This window comes from Poecilia mexicana, unplaced genomic scaffold (genome assembly GCF_051168715.1).
Source record: "Poecilia mexicana isolate PSO_F unplaced genomic scaffold, ASM5116871v1 scaffold_5, whole genome shotgun sequence".
In the NCBI taxonomy this organism is placed as follows: Eukaryota; Metazoa; Chordata; class Actinopteri; order Cyprinodontiformes; family Poeciliidae; genus Poecilia; species Poecilia mexicana.
This window is the reverse complement of record NW_028263374.1, coordinates 4,551,183-4,565,706: the sequence shown is the minus strand read 5'-3', so window position 1 is coordinate 4,565,706 and position 14,524 is coordinate 4,551,183. Positions and strand designations below refer to the sequence as shown.

The 14,524-nt window shown below is 40.4% G+C and overlaps 1 protein-coding gene across 2 annotated transcripts in view; it reads left to right on the top strand.

Moving 5' to 3' along the window:
* Positions 1–12,476: 12,476 nt before the first annotated feature.
* frmd4ba (FERM domain containing 4Ba) overlaps positions 12,477–14,524 on the top strand; it is a 59,042-nt gene continuing 56,994 nt past the window's right edge. The window contains exon 1 of one of the 2 annotated variants that reach the window (XM_088005368.1): positions 12,477–12,889. The gene's annotated coding sequence lies outside the window, so the exon portion shown is untranslated. The remainder of the gene's footprint in view (positions 12,890–14,524) is intronic. The other variant, XM_088005367.1, reaches the window with a different exon arrangement.

The following is a 14,524-nucleotide window of genomic DNA, read 5'->3' as shown; positions in this document are numbered from 1 at the left end:
TCCATTTGCTACCATTTCTACTTTCATTTTCATGTGCTTATCACTTTAAGTAGTGGCTTTGTGTGTTAAGTATTTTTAATGATCTAACTAATAATGACACACGCTTTGAATCTACAGCATACTGTTCCCTTAAGATTTCCAGTTATTGTGATACTGACCTTGTTTTACCCAGTTACATCTTATAAAAGTTAGATCATAACGCCTGAACAACTGTGAAAACTTCTAAGTGGTTTCCTGCTCAAAGATAGGATTTATGGGGTCGCATATAATCACCACACTGCGATGCAGCGGACTATGAGCAGGCCAAAGGACATTTCTTTTAACCAGGAGGATTTCAAAGTGGATATGAAATGTCCCAAAAGCGGCTACAAATTTACCCAAGTCTGGCACAAAACGTCCCACGTTAAAAAGCGACTCTTCATTGTAGAAAATGTTGGCTGCTAAAACCCCCCTCTCCGAAAACTATAAAAATACAAAATGATGAAAGGGCGTAATCACCTGCACCCGCCAAGTACAGGACGAAAAACCAAAATGTTAGCTTAGCATGTAGCATGTGTCATCAAAAGATCTATGGGAGCTCACGCTGTATTTCTTGTATCTCGGAAGTTAAAACTCGGCGCTGGTCTGATCTTAGCCTCTTTTTTTTTAGATTAGTTCCATGGTTATTTGAAGAGAAACTTGTGCTTGTGGAGGAAAACAATCTTTGACATGGTATTGTTTAAGTCAAGCTATAGCTGTGTCAGCTGCATGTTGTTATCACTATAAAGGATTACTTCCTCTGTGACTGATTTCCATTGTTACTCCAATCAGCAGTTGGATTCCATCCTTATCTGGACACAAGAAACATTCAAATAAATACTGACAAAAAAAAAAGTACAACTAGGAAACAAATGAATGAAATTAATTGTCAAATTCTTTGTAACTGTATAAAAACAGTTCTCTGCTGGCTCTGGTGTACATAAAATAAAATAAAACACATAATAAACCTACGTACATTCTAATTTAATTTCAGTCTTTTTTTTTGTTTCAGGAGGAAAGAACACCATAAGAAGTCCCATCCAGACGGCAGATGAAAACTGTATCAGCTGAGTGCAGCATCTCCATGGTGACGCATGGTGGTGGCAGAATTGGGCTGTGGGAATGTTTGTCTTTTTCACAAGGGAAGTGGTTCAGAATCAGTGGGGAGATGGATGGAGCTAAATAAAAGCCAAAAGTGAGAAAAGAAAATGTATCTTTTGCCTCGGCTTACACAGAAGATCACCTTCCAGGAGGACAGCCTTCATCATACAATGCATAGATCTATGCATGTTTATGTGCTCCAATGGCCCAGTTAAAGTCCAGTCATATATCCAAATGAGAATCTTTGGGAGATAGCTACTTGTGGGCACTCAGGTGTAATTTTAGCAAGTTATGGCTCTACAAAGTACTGCATCATGGGTTTCAGATTAGTATTTGAAAAAAAGAAACAAAAAAATAATTTTCATTTTCTTTTCACATTATAATTCTGCATTACTTTGTGTTTTTCTGTCGCAAAAAGGGGAAACAGGAGTGCTGTGTACCATTCCAGATAAGATGCTTGAGTTGTTTATGACCAGTATGCTAAAGATCTTGTACAGGAAGCAAACTTCTTATCTTTCCTTGTGTAGCTATCTCATTGCACATATCTCCACATACGTAATCAAATTAAATGTGTCGAGGTTTTCCACGGTTGTTAGTCTCACTGGGGTAATGTGAACCATAAAACTGTCTGTGACATTTATTCTGCAGGGTCAGTGTCCTCATTCAGCATATATATATATATATATATATATATATATATATATTTATATATATATGCATCTATTATTACATTGTCAAACTGACCAAATTTCTTCTACAGAAGTGTATTTGTACCACTGACAGGTTCACTGTTGTTTTTTTTCCTTTTAGCTCTATAACAAATGTAGACGTATAGAAACAGAAAACACAAACATGACAAAAGACAAAACCCCGGTCTTCCATTACAAGGCTAAATTTTGCAATGTACCATGACAGATGCAGCCACTGAAAAGGGGAAGGATGAATAATGAGTCAGCCATTTCCATCCTGAAACTTGGCTCTAAAATTGGTTTCTTTTCCAGTCGCTTATTTTGTCACCTTCCTCCAAAAGCCTTCTCAGTACGTTCGCCCATTTCCAGTCACCGTCTGTCAAATGCACTTTGGATATACTCTCTGTCTCTCATGTCTAATTCTTAGTGGGGGAAAGAAAAAAAAACAACTAACATTTGACATTTACACATCCACTAACAGTACAGAAGACAGAACGGCGTGTCAAATGTCTCTTACTCTGTGCTCTACTGTCTAGATGAGGCTCCCTGCCATGAGTGCATAGAAATTCATTTTGCTGTTTAATGTGTGAGGATACTACTTGTTACAAGGCCATTTGTCGGCACACAGAGGGACAATTCATGGCTCTATCTTGTGTTCTCTACCAATGATAATGAGTTATTCACCGGATCTACCGTGCCAGAGCACAAACAATGCTTCCTTTTCCTAACCAACGTATGCTCTGATAAAGTGGAATACTACCTGCCGAGACCTAAAAATACATTCGTATTTTTTCAACGTCACTTATCTTCTCAGTCTGCCAAAAAACATAAATGTCAGTCAAGAGCCTGAAAGCTCTACAAAATGCAGCTGACAAGAACTAAATGATATGTCCACGTTAAAACCTCTCTGCAGTAGAGGATCAGGTTTGAGATTTTCAGCATCTCCAACTTTGAGACCATGGGAAAAGGTATAGAGGGTCTTCTCCAGTTTTTTTGGGGTGGGGGTATTGCCCCAAGTAGAGGAGTTTGAGTATCTCGGAGTCTTGTTCACGAATGAGGGAAAAATTGAGTGGCAGACTGGTAGGTGGATTGGTGTGGTGGCGGCCGCTGCATTGATCTGTCGTGGTGAAGAGAAACCCGACCCAAAAGGTGAAGCTCTTGAAAACCTGGTTGCTTCTACCCTCATCTACTGTCTCTGTTTAGTGACCGAAAGAACAAGCTTGTAGACATAAGTGGTCAAAAGAGATAGAGTGAAAAATTTGGCCATCTGGGAGTGGCTCAGAGTGGAGCCGCCGCACATCAAGAGGACGAGGCGTCTGGTTGGGACGCCTCCTGGACGCCTCTTGTCCCACTGGGAGGAAACCCATAGGAAGACCAGGGAGCCACTGGAGGGACTGTTTCTCAACTGGCTTTGGGTTCTGGAACAATCTAACTTTGCACATCCAAGCAACACAGACTGTGGATCATCTTAAGGCACTTTAAAAAAAACATTTATACCTGTTGGCTGTTGGTTCTAGAAAACAGGTTGTTTTAGTCCATGTTGTGGTAACTGTCATACTTATTTCAACATGTTGTGCTTTTGCGTTTCGTTTTTTTGACTGTTAATTATTTAAGCTGCTCATAATTTTTTTAATTGTGGCATTTTGGTCAACTACTGCTTTAAATCTGTTGTAGAAATAAACTTTGACTTGACTGTAATCTTTATGTAACAGATTTACGCTGTGCTTCAGTGAATCTGATAGTAAGTATGTTTTTTTTTAAATATGTCAATATTCTTCAACTTTTTTCTGAAATTATTATATAAAGCCTCTGATGTAATCGGTGGTCCCTTACTACATCTGATAGTATTAGATCCACAGCGGAACTGCAGCAACTTACAGGACCATAGTGACAGCAGGTGGTAATACTTCTGCATTTATTCAAATGATTTTAACATCCACCAGTAAAACATGTCCAGTGGAGAAAATGAGGACTTTCATAAATCTGAACTCATGGTAATGGGATTTACTCATGTTGAGGCCTCTGGGGCCAGCTTGGCAGTCTTAAACTTAAATATATCATTAAACATTTAACAGCACCGCTCAGATCCGCCCTGCTTACTACAAAACAGAAGGCACCCACGCATGGAAACAGAAATCCACGGAAGCAGAAGGTTTGCTCTCATGTTTTTTTCCCCTCACAGATCTCCTCGGCTGTTCAGTTTTCAAGTTCCCTTTCCGTAAGGAGGAAACCTTATGATTCTGATAAACACTGGATGTTTTTTTTTTTTTTTTTTGGAGTCGGTGCATCCTAAAGAGTAAGAGGTGACACAAACCCTCCACCTGGAGATAATACTTCTAATGACGATTCTGGAGGTGTAGTGATGGCTGATGAGACTAAGGCACGGGGTCTTAGTTCTACTATGTACTAAAAAGAGACACTTAAAGTTATGCACATGCATGGAAATTGGAGGCCAAAGGAGGATTTTTATGGGGTTTTCCAAACAGTTTTCATGTAGCATCAGCCAAACTACAGCTTCAGGAAGCAGATTATTGAAACACTAACGAAAGGAACAGATATTATGAACTGTTTGAAGGAGATCGGCTTAAAAACTTTAGTTTTCTAGATAAAAATAACACTCACGCTGAAGCAATTCTTGTTTGTGGAACATCCACTAGAGGGAGCCAAACACAAAAAACACCAAAATTGCTCTCTTTTTATTAGTTATAATGTATGTAACTTCCGCAGCAGGAGATTTAAACGCCTTTGAGAAAGGATTAGTTATATTTAAAACACATATATATGCAGGTCTGTTAGTTCTAGAAAAGTGCATTCAAAGTGTATTTCAATGTCATAGACAGTTCTACATTTATACAAGACATATAGGGCAGTATTTGTTTTTGAAAGAGAAAGTGAGTCTGCAGTGGTTACATAAGGATTTAATTTTTTTTCTGTTATAATATCACTGATCTAACCTTCCTACTGACTAATAATTAAGGAAATGAGAAAAGTTAATTAGTTGCTGTCTTTGAAAGTTGCAGAACAAGTTTATCCCACATGGTGGTGCTGTAGCTGCAATACATTGGAATGGAGGTTCATTCATTAACAATAACAAAAGACCCACATAGTTGGATGCATCTTTACACAATTATGTCCCTCATCCAACACAGGCACATCCACATATCCCTGATGAATACAATCACATGCAACACAAAAAAGGATCAAATTAAAGATGTATGTGTTGTATAAGAAAGCAAAATGGCTGCTTACATTTTTAAATAAATAATGTATGCATTACAGCAAGTGTGAGTTGAGTATTTCGTAGAGTTGCCTATCCATGCTTTGGACACTTCTATATTAATTATAATAAGCAGTGAAATGCTTCAAACAAAGAGGTAAACTGAAACTAGAGCCAGAGTAACTGAGTAAGATAAAGGCTTTGTCATATCCTCACAGGCTTCTACTTTATTGCATTCTTGTTATTCCTTTCCTCTCTGCTCGACTTCCTGATGAGTCAGAGCAATTTCCATCTGTCTTGCAGTAAAGCTGTAACCTTTCAGAGGCTTCGCTTTTTCATCGGTGTGATCACATTAAGTTTTAGTGGACGATTTTAATCACTGCTCTGCCACTCACAGACACACAAGTTTGTATTTCTATTGGTCTCATTTCTGTTTAGTCACTGCATTTATGCCTAACCCAAACACTTAAACTTACCCTAATCATTACCAGAGTATTCTTAACCAAAACTTAATTTACACCATACTGCTAAACCTAACCGCTAGCCCTTAAAAAAAGGAGGTCCAACACATCTGGCATTAGCCCCCATAAGGCCCACCAGTCTTCCAAAGGTTAGTTAGGATGTTATTCCCTAATCCTGATGACGTGGTGAGGTAGGAGTTCATCCTGTGACTGGTAGGATGCCTGTTCGAACTCCTGCTCTATCTGTCTCAGTCATTCTGAGACATACGTTACCCGCTTTGCCTGTTGGTGATGATCAGAGGGCCCAACAGGTGGCGCTGGTGATTGGCACCCTCACTGCTGTCAGACCGCTGTAGGGCAGCTGTAGCTACAATGTAGCTCACCATCATCAGTGTGGATGAATGGATGTAGTGTGAAGGGCTTTGGGGTCCTCTGGACTAGTAATGGTCTGAGCACTAATTTACTAGTTTCTAGTAGTACTTGCTTACTAGATACTAGTAATTCACACCTTACCTCCAAACTTTAACCCCATAGAGAGTTCATCGTATTAGGACTAGGCTTCGGTTCCCATAAGGACCACCGGCCTTCAAGAGATTAGTGAATATGTCACAAAAGCCTACTTATGTCCTAAGTAGGTTAGCTAAACAAGTACACCCACACACACACTCGCACACACATGCACACCCACACACACATATATACACATACAAAGTGCAGAAGACTAAATTCAGTTTTAGTTTATTCAGACCTTCAGGATAAATTAAGTTTATATTTCTTAAGATGATGTACGTTTATTAGGATAAAGTAAAAAAAATCTCATGTATAAGGATTTTTTATCAGACACTATATGAAGGTCCTCTCATATATAATTGCTCATTAGATAGTTGAGAAGGTTTTGGATGTGGCTATAGAGGAGCGAGTCAGGCATTTGCAGTGGAACCACACAGTTGTTTGACCACATTGAAGTATTCTTTTTCTCTTTATTATTGTTGTAGACAAGTTACATCTATATCATGTTTAAAACAGTTTAACTTTATCAAGACGATCCAGCCTGGTATTTTTTTTGCGGGTGCGGGGGGGGTTGCCGTCTAGAGGATTGAAGGAGAAATATGGAGAGTATGAAGTTTATGGCTTCATTACGTTGGAACCTGCACACAGGTTTGTATTTCTACCCATATTAAGACTTTGTACTGACTTCCATTTATTTTAGTATATTCATTTCTTCCTAACCCCAACGCTTACCCTCACCTTAACCTTTTCCAATATGCTCCCAATCCTAACCTCAACCCTAAACAAGGGGCTGCATCACATTAGGACCCATAAGGCCCATCTGTCTGCAGAAGGTTAGTAAATATGCCAGAGAAAGTTATCTGGCAAACCTTACAGTAACAGTTCATGATGAAAAAATGCAGTGGAGTTCAAAAAAGGGGGATCTTACATCTCCCCGCAGGTTCTATGGGAGATAAATGTACTGTGGCTCCAAAAGCATTGCATCAGAGAGGACTGTGGCCCTCACAGTCTAAAAAGACTCGAGAAAGAGTGATGCAAGGCATTGCAGAGAATGCCAAATGGTTTTGTCTCTACAGTTCATACTGAAGACTTTTTTTGCACTATGTGATACATAATCAATCATAAAACAAGGTGGAGTTTGCAGTAGATATCACAAATGTTCCCAACCATGTTTAAAAAATTAAATTTCTATGCAGAAATTTCTAAAATAAGTTTTCAAGTGCTAGCATGGTTTATGTATTGAATATGTCCCTCTTCCAAAAAAAAGGAATCAAATCAAATGGTCAAATTCCCTTGTCCAGTTCAAATGTCAGTGGTGAAGGTTCCTCCCACAGCCCAAACTCATGTATGTCAAAGAGTCTTAATTGGCCCTATGTGTGAGTGCGTGGCTGCACGGTTAGCTGGCCCTTTAACCGACAGGAGACCTTGTGCCTCCTGCCACACTGACAGCTTGGATAGGCTCCAGCTGCTTCTTGAAGAGGACAAGGCAGGTTGGGAAAAGTTATGAATGAATGAATAAATAATCTAGGTGATGTCACTCAGGTCCTTACCACAACATGAAAAAACCTGCTGTATAAGAAACATGAAATTTTAAAGGGTTAAATTCAATATGTTCGGATATAAGAATCTACATGCTCTACTGGCTACTGTGTTACCAAAAGACCAAATATAAATAAATCTGAAAACTAAAAACAAAAGGGATCATGTTGAAAGTAAGAACTGAAATTGTAGAAAATTATTGCTCTGCTTTTCTTCATTTCTTCAACATTTGTTCTCCCATTGTTCAAAACACGAGAGACAAATGGTGTAAACTGATAAATATTGCCGCTTGTGTTTCGCAGCCAGACGTAACATGAGACTTTTCCTGGTAGATTACTGTATTTTTTATTAAGCAGCTGTGTTACAAGCACTGTTTGAAATAAATATGTGAAGTTACAACATGGACACCTTAAAAGTTAGTTTGTGCTCAGCTTATGCGCTCAAAAGCCCGGAAATTACTGTAATAATTGGCCTGTCAGGATAGTTAGCATAGTACTCCAGCCTGCCAGACTGCTTTTCTTATTAGTGCTCTCCATGTGTGGATTGTCTGTTTAAATGAAAGACCATATCTGGCAGGTTTACAGTTGTGCCATACTATTTCCATTTTGTAGTGATGGCGTGGACAGAAAATCATGATATGTGCTTAGCTTAGGACATTGATTTAAACTCTGAACCAGGAATGTCCCAAACATTTTTTATTTTTTATTTTTTTGCCACAGAGTCCGATTCCGAGTTCTTTGAGTATCGGCCAATATCGACTCCCGATTCGATTTTTCAATAGTACATTTGAAAAATTAACAAGAGCAAAGAAACTTATCCAGGATGTCCCTTATTTTTTAATTTATCCACCTTATTTATCATTTAACCAAACACTGAGGGTGTGTAGATCAGATGCAGGTAGTTTAAGTTACAAAGAACAAAACAAAACAAAAACAGTAGGCAACATGTTAAAACGATATTTACATTATATTTACCGTAATCCAGAGCGGGATCACCGGCAGCTTTGCGCAGGCGTGATTCCATTGCAACGTGGAAATGGGATGGAATGAAATGGGTCTCTCTCCCCTCTGCTCTCGTGAAAGCTGCTGCACGACGAGCCTTCTGTCAGTCAAGCTGATCACCTGCAAGTGCTTGGGAGGTAGGTGGGGCTCACGGCAGCTATCGGTGCTTACCGTAACTGCAGTAGTATCGCTGCTTTCCCGTTTTGTCTCCAAAGTCTCTAATGAACCAGAGAAAGTTGGTAGGTTTGTGGCTAGTTGCTTTTTTTGTATTGGGGGGATAAAAAACCACTAGAAGGGTCTGAAAAGTCGATGAATACAGCGCTACTTCCACTTCCAGCTGATGCCGTGTTCTGCTTTGCTTTACGGCAGTCACTACTGCAAAGTGGCGAGCATGTGTTATTTCGGGACAGTTTGACTAAACCACCACATAGTGGTAGGTATTATTATTCCTAAGGGGTTAGAATACATGCATCCGATCGACCGATTCTAATGGAGTCTGAAAACCACATGATCAGCCCAATTTCCGGCCACGTGTTTAGATCGGGACGTTCCCTTCTCCCTGGTTTGTCTGCTCTGCTCTTTGGTCTTCATGACACTGTCTTACTGATATTCTCCAAAACATCCAAACAGCTGCATTTATTCTGAGATTAACATCCATGTGAATGTTTTGTTTTGAATTAACTAGAGCAATCAGTCCAACGGCGACTGATTGCTCTAGATTTTTAGGGGGCATTGGACTAAATGAAAAGTTAATGTGCTGCTTAATCCATTATTATACTTATTCTATTTTTAAATATTGACTACCACCCATCGGTTTCCTTCCTCCTCACAATCATGCACTCCTTCGTGTTGGTCCATTCCAAATAATCCCAATGAAATAGACAGATGTTTGTGGTTTTTAGCGTAACAGAATTGTCGCTAAGATTATTCATTCTGACCTGGAAAATGAGAAAGATGCATGAAAAAATATTAGGCTGGAGAACGAGGACTGCTGGTTCGGGAGATGCAACACAACAGCTGACCTGCTTAAAGGTCTGAAAGGATGAGATGGGACGGAAGGGGTCAGTGCCCACTTATTGTTCAAGCCCCAGCCTTGGTTCATCAAGCTGTTCATGAATGCATTGAGTTTTGTCAGGAAAAAAAGAAAAGGCAGAAAAGTTGGCCAAGATAGTGTCTGTGTGAGCACAAAGGAAGAAGACAGTACCAGCCCATCAAGGTCAAGGCTAAACTTTGATGGGCTGGGGGTGGGCTGTGTTAGTCTGCTGTTGGAGAGGTGGGGGCACGTGCAAGTAAAGACTCAGAGGACGGGACACACATTGGCAACGAGCCAGTGAGACTGTGTCAGTCAGCAGATACTCTCAGGAGGGAAGACCTCTCTGTGTTAACATCTGTTCCACATGCACCATATAATCCCCTTGTACTGAAAATTTATTTATTACCCCCCAGCCCCCTTAAACAAGCAAGTCCCCTCATTAAAACATCTTACTTTTTCATTGTCATAACATAGAAATCGATTTTACTTGCAGCCAAAATCTATTAAAGAGTTGCAAAGGAGATCTTCTATAAAAATCTCAATCGACCGATGCAATGCTGTCTTTGCATCATCTTCATAGCTTATATGACGTGTCATCAGGACAATAGCTCCAGGACTAATCTCAGCAGGAGTTGAGGCCCAGCACAGATTTGCAGTGCATGTTTTAGGGAGTCAGGAGGGGGGAGTTGTGGTGGGCTACGTGGTGCACACATGGCACTGGGGTGAGCCTAATCACAGGCTCGCAGAAACCGTCACAAAGGGCCAGAGGGGAAGGGGGCAGTCCCAAGGGTGACTCATTTAGGTGCGAGCATCAGAGCGGGCCTTTGCTCAGGCGTTAAGACTCATCTTCTGTTCTCTTCTTCGTGACCTCCTGTCCTCGGATGGGCATAATCATGTTGTTGTTGTTGTTGTTGTCGCCATCAATCTTCGTTGAACTTCTGGACAGTTCCAGCCCTCCCATTTCCTTCCTCCACCGGTTTGCGTGGATTACGGGGTCTTTCCATTGTTCCGTCTACTACGAGGCCACAACCACACGACACTCCTTTCCTTTATAGCGCAGTCGCTGGAAAGTCAGCCATCTATTTAAAGCGCAATATAATGTTTTTTAATATGAGCTTGTAAAACTTTTAACTGTGTCTGATTTCAGTATTTCTCTTCGTTGTTTTTTGTCTTACATCTGACGAGACAAAAATATCAACAATGGGTTGTACATTTGTAGTCTGTATTTCTATTTAGCAATAGTCCCTGGGGGTCTGGATTAAGAGTCTTCGTCAGAGGCAGAGGAGTTTAGGTGTCTTGGTGCCTTGACAATGAGTGAGAAAGATGGACTGATCTGGACTCCCTGTGCAATAATCATAGCTCTAGTACGCTGTGGTGAAGAAGGAGCTTAGCTGAAAGATGAAGCTCTTACTTTATAGCTATAGATCTGTGGTCATAAAAGGTATGATCATGGTCAGCAACAATCCACAGATTGATTATTGTGTTTCATTTGTATTTAGGGTTCAGTATAAGCCAAGAAATGATTTCTCTCACACCTAGCCTAGTAAAAGCAACCAGCCCCTTGTTCTACGCTTTGCTTCGTCCATAGGATACGGTTCCTTGGCTGTAGAGAAATGATTGCTTGCTGATCTGATTTTTTTCCAGTCACTAACGTCAACTCGATCATGAAGGAATCTCATGTTATTAAACTTGAAATTTGTGCTCTGTAAAAAAAACAAAAAAAAAAACATCCCAATAAAATGTCTCAATCTTCTTGATCGGACCTTAATTGCTCAGCATTTGGTCACATGGCCAACGCGGACTGAGTGGCTTCATTCGCTTCCTCCACTGCCATTGCCAAACTACAACCTTACATATTCGCAGATGACAGTTCGAAACTCAACGTTAACCTTCTCAGCTCCTCCTTCTGTTCCAAGGCGGAGCGCCGAAGGAAGATGAGAATCGAGTAGAATTATGTTGGAAGGCAATAACCAGGCCAAGTTACCCCATCACCACTACCATAATGAATCAATGCTTTTATAGTGTTAACTACAAAATGTGAGGCTGTATCTGAATGCTGCAGATGACACCAAGACTCATCGGGAGTCTTGGTACTCAATCAGTTCCACTGCTGTTGTAGCTCATCTCTTATGAGATTCCACATGCTGTATATGAAGAGATGGTATTCATCACACCTGGGTTGTAACAAGTGGTTATGGAAGATACCATCGCCCTTCTGTGATCTAAAGCCAGTCTTCCTTCTTGGTTCTGCTCTCATCTCTGATATCAACAAGGGATTTTTGCGTGGTCACACAAGACATATCATTCTGAACACACAATGTCAATGCTACAACACAGTGGTGGCAGCAATAAGGGTATAAATACAAAAGCAATCCTGGAAGCAAACATTCTTCCAAAGTATGCCTTATTTGTAAGATAGATAGATACGTTTTGAATCCCTGTGGGATTTTCCCTCAGGGAAATTGTCATTTGCGTCTCCCACAAAACATCTTAGATATACATAAAACACTAAAAACATTTTTAAAAAACCATTACTATTACTATTAACACCAGGAATCCTACAGCCCTTCTGTTATCATTGCGGTCCTGTTAGTGAATGTTACTTCACAAGATGCTCAATTCCTCATTAATTATTTTAAAATTATATTTCGTCTAGGAATTATAAAATCACTACTTTATTCTCCTAATATTGTGATTTATTCTCGTATTATTACGACTTTATTGTCGTAATATTAAAACTTTATTCTGGTAATATTATGGCTTTCATTTTTTCTCGTACCATTATGACATTATTCTCATAATTTTTTATCTTCATTTTTCTTAACCTCTCTCTAATAGTCAGAGCTTATAGTCAAAGCTTTCTGTTATCAGAGCTGGTTGATTTATGCCGCCGTGCTTTGTTCTTGATTTTTTTTTTCCTCCAATCAACCAGTGGAGGGTTTGGGCAGCAGAGAGCGCTTTCCTATTGGCCAACGGCGCCGCGTTGATGCAGCGGCAGAGGGACATTCAACTGTCCCATCCGAGGAAGGCAGCGCGGAGGCGGGGCAGGCGGAGAGGAGAGGATCGGAGAGTGGATGGCTCTCCGCGGAGCTTTTTATGCCGAACAGGCAACAGATTCCTCTCTCGGACTTTGTGGACGAGTTTAACGCCGATTAAGTGACTCCTTGTTCAAACCAAACACTTTTTGTAAGCTTTTTTGGGTTTTTTTTTGTTGTTGTTGTGAAAGAGGAGGGTTCTGAGTGACTGACCGGCGCCGGCTGAGGCGCTCCACGGCCAGACAATAAAAGTGTGAGCGATCAGATCACAACAAAAGACACAAGGTAAGAAACAATTCCGATTATTCACTAGTCGGTTCCAAAACGACGCGAAGGGATGTGATCACCTGTTAACACGGAGGGAAAACGTTTTTGTTCCATTACTGTGATTATTATTTTTGTCATGCTTGACGCTTTTCTGCACACTTTGCTCACAATGGATGAGCTACTTCTGAGTGATGCATATTCATTCATGTTCACTTTCCCACTGAGAGCAATGTGTTTCCTGACTCAGATTTAATATAAATCTTGTAGAATACAAATCTTGTGTACATGGGTTACAGGTCAGCTGACTCCTGCTGGCTGAATGTCAGCTGGATCAAGTGTTGACATGTCAACACCAGATCGTTGGTTTGTTCGTATTTATTTTGGAAAATTTAGGGAAGAGCATCGGAACTCCAAAACAAAAGTTGCAACAGGCCGTCTTGTCCTGACCTCTTTGTGAGGAAAAGCTCACTACGGTCAGCTGTGTCTGCTCTACTCTTCCCTGAGTGAATATCCTGTTTCCTGGCCAAATCACACAATGGGATAGGCAGGCATGTGACATCCTGTATGGGTCTTTTGTCACCCCTGGCTTATGAAAACACCAACACGCGCTCTAGCTTGCGAAAGTATTCATTTCCCTTAAACTTTTTTTAAGGATTTCGTTACCAAATGTCAGCATTCAACCCCCTTTTTACTGCAATACCTCTAAATAAGATCTGGTGTTTGTGTCAGATGGGACTAGAGCTGCACAAGTTCAAGAAACAAACTTGCGACATTGATGATTTTCTCTTTTATTTCCAATTATCATAATGCTGATAACCCTCATCATGAGCATTAGCATCTTGTTTATCAAAAATCTACATCAGGTCTGGGTACCAAGGGCAGCTAGAGCTCATCCAACTGGCCAGATTTAGTTTTGGCATCCAGAATGTGAACGCATGGCACTTGAAACACAATATCTAACCAAATGTTGCATCCAGAAATTGTGAATCCACGTTACACACATTGATATTACAGTGGTGATTGCAATTTGAATAACAATGTGTGGCTCCAACATTCTGGTTTGCGCCAAAAATGCGTGACAGAAAGCCAACGCTACACACCATCTCCATGGTGATAAGGATGTCCTGGAACCAAATGCAAGTAACTTATGGAGTAAAACTTGTTGAAGGCCTTAAAAGACTTGAGATTGAAATGGTTAATTCAAGACCTAGACAAGAACCCCAAACAGATGCTAAAGAGATGCTACTGTATCTAATTCAAGGAATATTTATGGGCTTGAATGACCTAAATCTAATGGAGAATCTGAAGAATTGACGTTTATAGATGCTTTCCATCCCTCCTGACTGAGCCTGGTCTAGTTTGTTCTGTGGAAGCGGAAATTAGTATTTTAGCTGTAAAAACAACTGAGGGGATTCATTTGTGTACAACCGAAATCCATGTTTAGCACTACTTTGTGTTCATCCATCAAAACAAATCAGATTGAAAGATCTAGAAGCCCTGCTGAATAAGACTTTTACAAGTCTCTTAAAGAAGGTGATTTGGTCCGACGCGGTGAGAGGGGTTGTCTTCCTTTCACTGAGTTGTGATATCTACAGGTCTGGTATGAGGAAAAGCCGGTGAGAGGAAGATGTGAGCGAACGACACAGAACAAAA